The following is a 10,404-nucleotide window of genomic DNA, read 5'->3' on the forward strand; positions in this document are numbered from 1 at the left end:
AAGATCGGAAGTTATAAATAGATCATTATTAATGAAGATGTTATGGAAAATACTTACCTCTGATAAAGAGTAGGCCTTATTCTTTGCTGCCAAATTTCAAGATAAAAATGGACAGTGAACTACTAGCTGGAAGCAATCTTCAGTTTGGAATGGATTTAAATGGGCTTGGAATGTATTACAAGAAGATATCAGGTGGGAGGTAGGTGATGGATCAAAAATCTTTGTGTGGTTTGATATTTGGTGTGTTGATGTCTCCTTAATCAGTATAGTAGGATATACAGATTATGTTAAGCAGAACATTGGAATGAAAGTTCAATCCCTAGTGCAGGAGGATACATGGAACATTCCAGCTGAGCTTCAACAAATTATATCTATAGCTAGTTTTCCAATGATAAGTGGTGGTATGGATCAGAGAATTTGGATTGCAGGAAAAGATGGTGATTTTTCAACTGCTGAGGCAGTGGAGAAAATAAGACACAGAGAGGCTATTTTGACTTGGTTATATGGAAAAACTTCCTTCATCCTAGCATTGCTAGCAATATATGGAAATGACAGCAAGAGGTTTATGTGGATGATGTTGTAATGAGGACCACAGGGTATGATATGGTATCTGTGTGTTGCATTTGCTTTGCAGAACAAGATAGTATGAGGCACACACTATGGGGATGTCAGTTTAGTATTGCAGTCTGGAGTTGGCTTAATACAGTATTTTGTTTCAGTAATCCATGTTCATTTGAGGAGGTATGTAATGCTTCCAAAAATATAAGCCCCATGGTAAAGCAGGTATCGATGATAGCAGCTTGTGCTACCATGAGAGAACTGTGGTTCCAGAGAAACGCAAAGTTATTTGATGAAAAAACCTAATCTCAATTGCTTCAAAAGTAGAATCTGGCAGACAGTGAATGAAGGTAGATACATGATTTCTGGAAACAGATGGAGCAATGACTATGATAGTCAGATAATTGAATTCTTCAACCTCTGAGCTATGTTTGTTTGAGTTTTGGTTTATTTCATTTATCCATTTGGTTGATGGGCCTCATTCTTTTGTTAATAGGCTTTGTAATGAGTCTGTTTAATTGTTGCTTTCTTTGTAAGCTCTTTATTAAGTCAGTCCTGTAAATTCAACTTGATTTTTTAGTCCTCTTTATTAATAAAAAATGTGATTTAGTAAAAAAAAAAAATCATATATATGTTCTAGAAAGAATAAAAACCAAAGATTCTGCAATGCAGGATCACGGAACACGAGAAAATATATTGTTGGCTAATATTATTTGATTTTTCTCTTATGGAGTCAGATTATACTATGGGTTTTGCATTTCGATCTTTGATAGTACATGTCTCAGAGGACACTGTTGAGCAACCGACCAACTAAATGTTAAAGCAAAGATATTACTAGACACTCTAAAGTAGCTGAAGTAACTGTTTGAATCTAGTCAACTTGGTAACAACAATCCAACTGTAATGATGAACCTTCGATGGAGTTCTCAAGATGATGTTTGCAAATACATAACTCTATTTAGTTATTTTTTATCAGTAGAGACTCTGTTTTCAGATTATCAGCTAGCCAAAGAAGTAAGAACTCTGGGTATAATTTTTTTTTACTACTATTGGTCTCATTGATAGTGAAAAAATTACCTTTTTTTTTGTTGGCATATATGAGATTGGACCATCTTTTCATGTTTGTAACTCCCGTTCCTAGAATAATATAATGGTGGGTTTGGATTTAGAATTTTAAAGGTGGAATTTATGGGTCTAGGGATTTGGTGAAATTATGTTTTCCTCGGTATTTTTTTTAGCAATAAAATATAGTAGGAATTACCAATAGGTACTAATATAATGGGCTTACTTAGTGGAAGGTCCACCCATTAATAAACCATGGCTGGAGGTCCAAAGTTTTTTTTAAAAAAAATGAACCAAACTTTTTAATTCCAGGTCCTATACACATGCGGGACATTTATGTAAAATTTTAATATCTTCAAAATACCCCTTAGTGTAATAGAATATAAACTTTGGATGAACCATTTTTCTTAAAGATCCGTTTCTTTTTCATTCTCTCTCGTTTTGTATATCAGAGAAGAGATATTCCTACGAAGATTTTTGCAAGGTATAGATCGATTAGCGAATCCAAGCTCGGTTCTTTATATGAAGTTTTTGGTAGGTTCATTTTCTTATTGTTGATGTTAGTCTAGGTTTTTTTTTTTATCAGTTTTCTTCTAGTAATGTTTATTTTAGGGTTCCTAATATCTAATCGTTTTATGGATGTTTGATTATGTTTTTGATCTCCATGCTTGATTATTTATTTCGTATTTATATTTATGAAAATAGTTCAGATCTAGATGGATAATCATGTTACTTGTTCATTTCGTCAATAGATTTGATTGTATCAGTTTCATTTTGTTGAGTTTAAATTTGTTTCAGTTTGTTTTTGTGTATGAACCAACAATATGTATATGCAGTACTGACAGGAACCTAGTTTTGGAGAATTTTTTTATTTGATTCAGAAGTACATATATGGAATATTGAAATAAAATTGTTTCGATTCTGTTTTTTCATAGATTTGTTAATTGTTTTGGACATGCAACTGATTTTTAAATTATGAATCAGCAGTACATATATGGAATGCTGAAAAAAATTGCTTTGATTTTTTTAGATTTTATAGTGTTATCACTTTTTTTGGTTTGATCTAGATGCATATATATATATATGGAATACTGAAATAAAAGTATTTCGATTCTGTTTTTCATAGATTCGTTTAATTGTTTTTGACATGGAGCTGATTACTCAATTATGAAACAACAATACATATATGGCATACTGAAAATTATTGTTTTGATTTTTTAGTTTTTTATAGTGTTATCTCTCTTTTTGTTTGATCCAGAAGTATATATATGAAATCATAAAATAAAAGTGTTTCTATTCTGATTTTTAATTTTTCTTACATTCATTACTGCTTTGATTTTGTTTTCTTTTGTAGTGTTATCACTTTTATTGGTTGATATAGGAGTACATATATGGATGTAGTAGGGTAAAAACTGATTCTGCTGAAAATGGTAAATTGGGTGTGCCGCCGAGAAACGAACTTTAACCCGAAATAAATGTACTGCACATGAGTACTTTAGATTCGAGAGATCAATCTGTGAAATTCTAGCTTAAACCAAGAAATTTCCGTTCCAGTCTTGCTTCGGTCACAAAATGAAGGAGAAGGGTTGATCTTAGGGAGGGAAGCAAAGAAGGTGTTGAGATCCGAATGATGAACTTTGAAGGTGTGGTTGTTGTATGACTTGTATCAGAATGTGGAACTTGCTTGCGGAACGTAGCTATAAGTTCTTTTATGTTTTCTGGATACTTGTGTTGGTCACACCGTTGTTGATTAAAATATATTGAACATCAATTTACACAAGTCATAGTCGAACCCTCTGATCTCGTAGGAAGTGGAAATAGTTGAGTGACGGAGAAGTGGGGATCGTGTAGAATGGTGAAAACCACGTCCTTATTATGATGGGAAGACTGGTTTGTTTTATTCCCACTACTTCTCTACCATCACTAACTGTCAGTTTTTCCTGACACTTTCTTATAATGGGCGTGTTGCACGCCTCACACTGTAGACCGCCAGATCAATACCCTGATATACATCCCCCAGTTTGTGACATGTTTGATGTCTCGAGTATTTTGTAAAAAAAAATATGTAGAAAGTTGCCGAGTGGGTCTTGCTTGACCTAATTATTTTGACCAATCACGCGTAAGCTAGGCGGCGGACGGTCATATGTCACAAGTCAAGTTGTGAGACTTGCCGCAAGAAATAACATGTCATTCTCTTGGATTAAATAATTAAGTTGTTTGTGAAGTTGATATTTATAAAGTATCACTTGTAATTGATGCATATAAAGCATCGCTTTTAAGCAAGCATCTCAAAATATTCGATGTTCATGAAGCGCGGTCGGCCATCTTTGGGTAGCTTCCAGGAGCCGCTCGAGCAGGCCAAGGGCAAGTCGATCAACCCTTGTGGAAGAGGGGCGGCCGGTGGTCACTACAGCCCCTTATGGGTCGCCCAGAATTGGATCTAAAACAATCAATTTGGCTAGCAAAGTTGGATGACCGAGATTGCTTTGCGGCACTAATGTGTTGTTGCCAACACAATTTAGGGTTTTCAAAACTGCGCAATCAACCTACTTTGAGTGATCGGTTTGAGGCTCTTCTTGCAGGTTCAAAGCAATGCGATGGATCGGGGCTATAGTTGAGCCGCCGGTGAAATCATATCTAGGCCGGTCGATTTGGTTATCCAAGTTGGACGGCCGAGATTGTTTTGCGACAGCCGCGTGCTGTAGTTAGTTGAATTCAAGGCTTTTAAAGCCGTGTGGCCGATCTACTTTAGGTGATCGATTTGATGTGCTGCTGGAAGGTTGTGAGAAACGTGATTGGGCACGGCTAAAGGCGAGCCGCCGGTGAGCATACCGACACTTCATTGGTCGCCTAAAATAAAATCTAAGTCATCCAACTAGGCTGGCTAAGTTGGACGGCCGCGATGAATTTGAGACTGCCATGGCCAGTCTTAACTCGTTAAACCTATTTTCAACAACATGACTAGTCTACTTTGGCTAGCGATCATGGATGCTACCTGCAGGCTAGAAGACTTCCGATTGGTTAGAACAGAGTAGGCCCACCAGTGAATGTTGTGGATCTTGTTTGGCCACGCCAGGAGGAGGTTAAACTTGATAAATCGGCCGACCAAGTTGGATGGTCATGATCGTTTGTACAGCCTAGATCCAACTTCTTAAGAAATTGAGCATGTAGACCAGCCAACTTCTATCTTTAATTAAAAGTGTAGGCTGCGCATTTAAATCGATTTGATTGGTCGGTGAGAAAAAGGGGCCTGCATGCAGCAGTATGGCATGGCCGGCCGATGGTACGGCGGCCTAGCTGGGCGAACCGGTCGGCGAAGTGGCGCGGCCGCGTCCCTTTTTGCTGCAATTTTTATGTGCCGCAATTCCTCTTTATTTCTTGTTTTTCGACTTTTCGTAGGATTTTGCTTCTACTAGTCCATGGTGGATCAATTTCATAGCTTGCCTAGGTTTAATCTCGACCAATAGGGATCGAGATATTGCACAGACCGCGAAAAAACCTAATTTTTGCAATTGATAAAATTAGGTTAGAAAAATTGAGGTTTTGCGAGTTGACACAAAATTAATCAATTTCTGGTGAATTTTACGCGTTGACACAAAATCACTAATTTTTATCAGAGAGTAGCGCAGCTTGCGTGCCTTTAATTGAGTATTTTCATGCACATTTTAATCCTGACACTTCGGGAAACTCATGCTGCTCAGCTACGAGCGAACATTAGTTGTCATGTCATGTCAATATTAAGAGTTCAGCTGTGGACATAGCATAGGAAAAATACTCAGCGCCATGCATTAGTGAATAATGTCGGTGGGAGATTAATAAAATTTATAGAATATTTTTGATCGTTACTACATGCACCAATATTATTCTAAATAAATTTCATAAGCATTAAATTACATAGTTCATATGTAAGCAGTGAGGTATAGACACTCATCACTTTTAAATGGCTCTATTTCTTTGCAGAACGACGACACATTAAATACAAGGTTTTACAATTTTGGCCCTGAACTAAAAACCACCATCAACAATGGAATACTGAAATAAAAGTGTTTCAGAAGTACATATACGTTATACTGAAAAATATTGCTTTTGATTTTTTTTATTTGCTTTTTCTTATAGTTTTATAGTTTTTTTTTTGTTTGATCTAAGTGTACATATATGGAATGCTGAAATATAAGTGTTTCAGAAGTACACATATGGCATACTCAAAAATACTGCAGTACATATATGACATACTGAAAAATATTGCTTTTAATTTTGTTAACTTTTGCAGTTTCTCGTTTCTTTTGTTTGATCAAAAAGTACATATATGGAATACTGAAATACAAGAGTTTCAGAAGTATATATATGGTATACTGAAAAATACAATTTCATCATTTTTTTTGTTTGATTTAGAAGTACATATGTGGAATACTGAAATAAAAGTGTTCGATTCTGTTTCTTTCATAGATTCTCTACTTATTTTTTACATGAAATTGATTTTTAGATTATGAATCGGCAGTACATATATGGCATACTGAAAAATATTACTTTGAATTTGTTATAGTTTTATCTTCGTCTTTTTTCATTCAGAAATACATATACGGAATACTGAAATAAAAGTGTTTCAGTTCTGTTTTTCCTCAGATTCATTATTTGTTTTTGACATGCAGTTGATTGTTAGAATACGAATTAGCAGTATATATATAGCATACCGAAAAATACTGCTTTGATTTGGTTTTGGTTTCTCGAAGAGAAATAGATTTTTTTGCTTCTCTGAAATCGATTTTCGGACATTATAGCCTAATAAATGCTGAACCCTTTTTTGCAGGTGGTTTTTGTATGGGAAATTAAAATAGAAATGGGATCGTGGATAAAAGTCTGTTGCTAATTTTGCTATTTTTATAGTTTTATCACTTTTTTTTTTGCATAATCCAGAAGAACATGGAATACTGAAATAAAAGTGTTTGGGTTCTGTTTTTCATTGGTTCATTACTTGTTTCTGACATGCAATTAAGTTTTAGATTATGAATGAAAAAGACATATATTGAATACTGAAACATATTGCTTTGATTTTTATTGTTTATAATTTTATCACTTTTTTTTTTGTTTGATCCAGAAGTACATGTATATGGAATACTGAAATAAAAGTGTTTCGATTTCGTTTTTCATAAATTTATTACTTGTTTTTGATATGCAATTGTTTTTTATATTATAAATCAACAGTACATACATGGAATACTATAAATCTGTTGTTTCACATGTGTTTTGTAGTATGGTATAGTAATCATTTCCGTGTTTCAAAGAACTTTGGATCCTAGGATAAGGATAAAGTTCGGTTGGACCTTATAATAATAAATAACTATATGAGCTTTGAAACAAAGAATAAATTTCCCTTATTCTAATGGTGGGTTTGGGTGTAGAATTTTAAAGATGGAATTTGTGGATCAAAAGAGTTTTGGTGGAATGTCAAGGAGTTGTAGTGGAATTATATTTCCCTCGGTATGTTTTTTTTCTTTTAAAACTATTAGAATATATAAAATAAGGTTCTGCTGGCAATATCATGGACTTAATATATACAATAAGGTTATGAGGGCAATGTCATGGACTTTAAACGACGGAGTTGTACGAGTCCTAATAAATAAACAGAGTTATCAAACACATAAAGGAATTTACACAAATCCCAGAATTTGTAATCCCGTGGAATTATGAATTCCTCGGAATTGCGAGTTTTGCAACCAAACACACCATAAGTTTTTTCATAAAATAAATCAACCGAGGAATCGAGTATGACTCGCTAATCGCTATGGCCACAACATTTTTTACAACTAGGAATTACTGATTGGTCCTATATACAGAACCCCGTTTAATGGGTGGTCCACCCACTGGATTGTTTTACTCGCTGGTCCGAAAATATGTTTTTGGACTAAAAAATTTATCTTCTAGTCCTGTTCACGTGCGAGTGATATAAACCGTATTTTTTAAAAGGAGAAATTACCCTTTCATAGAATTGCAACTAGCAAAAGCTGTGAACCAACCTATTTCATTTTCTCTCCCAATTTGAAGACTAAGTATGAAACCAGAAGAATTTATCACCGGCGAAATCAGGGAATCTCGTCATCAACATCAGTAAGAAAGCTAAGACTTCTTCTAATCTCTTTGATTTTGATTCTAGGTATATTTTTCTTTCAAAATAAATTGTTCTGGGAATTTCATTTTAGGGTTAATAAAAATTTTTTATTTCTTTTTCAATTCATAGAGCTAATTTGAAATTAGAGTGGAGATTCATAATCAATCTAACGTTATCATCGTTTTAATTTACAATTTTTATTTTTTTCCACAAAATTGTAAGATCGGGTCTTTGCTTATATTCGGCCTATCTCTTAATAGTATACACTGATCCTAAATGTGAATTTATAGTGATGCTTAGCATGATTTAGTCTACATACCCCTCTGAAATTTTCTGAAAATGATTAGATTAACATTATGACCTAATCTTCCTTGACATTATAAGACACCTTGAAGAGTTTCTTAATACATACCTTGATGAATTGGAAATTGTATTCCTAGAATTACCAAACAAAAAATGAAACTTTCTGTTGGTGGTATGCATTATTTGTTGGTATGAGGTCAAGGTTCCATATATTGCAGGAAAGTATACAATTTACTAAGTAACATTATTGATCACCATCACAAGTACGGGACATCTCTCAGTTGGATTGTCCTATATTGTAATTAGTATAACAGATTTTGAAGCTATTTAACACGTATTTGTTGTAATTTTTGATCTTCTTCAATTTTTATTTCTTAGGGTTCGTATTTTTTTGAAAATTTTTGTTACAAAATTACTAATTTCATTGTTACCGCTATGAATTTGGGGTTTTTGTCTGTGTAGTGGAATATTGGAAGTTTCACAAATTTTTTCAAGTTTTGGATATATAAATTTAGGAGTTTTCACATTTTTTCTAAACCTTTAGTTCATGCTTGAATACATATAAATATGTAGTAAGGGAAAGAGTGATTAGTTGATGATATATATTGTATAAAATCCTAGCATTGTCTATGCTTGGATATATCGATATGTACTTAGGGAAAAGTGATTCGTTGACGTAATACATGTCAATATGTATCCTTGAATACCAAAGAAAAATATGCAGTATGTGTTAATACTATACATAGCAATACGTATTGTATTGTTGAATACAAGTAGAATTCATCAGCACTACATATCAATATGTATTATATAATGATGGATATGTAGTGTTGTCGAACAGATACTTTTGAAGTACACATACATCAGTACATATCACCATGTACTTGTTAATGTATTCTTGTTACTTTGTTTTCAACCAACTCTCATTACCTTAAAATGTCAATATGTACTGTTTGGATATATATGGATAGTTAAATTAGTGTTTTGTGTATAATCTAATAGTACATGTTGGCATGTACAACCCTCTTTTATGCTTGGATATGCATTAGTACATATCAATATGTAGATTAATGTTGTTTGTATGATTTAACATTACATGTCGACGTGTATTATGTAGAACATATTGACATGTATTGTGTAAGAAACCTCTTTATGCTTGAATAGGTATCAATACCTATTGACATTTACTGTGTAAAAAACCTCTTTTATGCATGAATAAACATCAATACATATTGATATTTTAGGTTTACTTAGATTTGTATTATCTTGTAAATATTAGTCACATATCCTATGTTTGAGTAATTGTTCTCACGTTATGATGTGTTCTTATTGGAAAAATTGGAAGTACGTATCATGCTTGAATTAAAGAAAAGATATAAACCTGTACACATTGACATGTACTGTTATGAAACACTATCTATTGACATGTATTTTGCGAAAAACATCTACTTGCATAAGAATCAATACATATAATGATCGTATTGTTGGTACTTTATCTTACGCAGCTAATAGGCACGTATCAGTATGCGAGAACTTTACAAGCCAGTGACTCGTGCCAATCCAGCAAAGAAGAAAGATCCATCAGTACATATTGATATGTACTACTGGATACTCAGATTACATATGTATTACCTTGCTAAAGAAAAATAAATAAATAAAACGCTTTGTTATTTTGCTCAGGAAAAAAATTGTTGCATTAGAGTACTGTGCTTGTTGAACTATAATTTTATTATTTATATATGATCATGATGTTAGACTCTGACCACCTTTTTGAACTACAACACCTGCAAGAAGATGGCACCAAAGGAGATTTAGGAAGTTTATGCAAAATGCCATGGGAACGAAAGATGTGAGAGTAGATGTTGTCGAACAAACACATCTGGGAAAAGATTTAGTGCAAAAGGAAGAGCTCTACTCACTTGTCACTGTAGCAGATATTCCCGCAAAAGGTTTGAAAGTTTGGGCACTTAGGTTTGGAAGAACTGATGATTGGACTTATTGTTGAAGAACTATGTTTATTTTTTCTAGCTACTAGGAGGACTGAAAGAAAGTTTTGAGAACATTAAGATTTTAGTACTTTTAGATTTATTTATTTTTTTGATTGGGTTCTTAGTTTTGTTTGCAGGAAGATGACAATATCTTTTTGGATAAAATGTACGCACTATTTTGTCCATTATGTCTACAATGAAGTTTGCAGTTATGATGTCAAGTATTTGTCAAGAAATATCAGGTCTGTTTTATTGTATAACATGCACTTTATCACTATCTACCAGGGATATAAACAGAAATATAAACGTAAATAGAACTCTCAAGAATGCTAGAAAATCAACACAATGAAAATCTTGTATAGTTTAGCTATTAATTGGGATTGTTTA

This window comes from Papaver somniferum, chromosome 3 (genome assembly GCF_003573695.1).
Source record: "Papaver somniferum cultivar HN1 chromosome 3, ASM357369v1, whole genome shotgun sequence".
Lineage (NCBI taxonomy): Eukaryota > Viridiplantae > Streptophyta > Magnoliopsida > Ranunculales > Papaveraceae > Papaver > Papaver somniferum.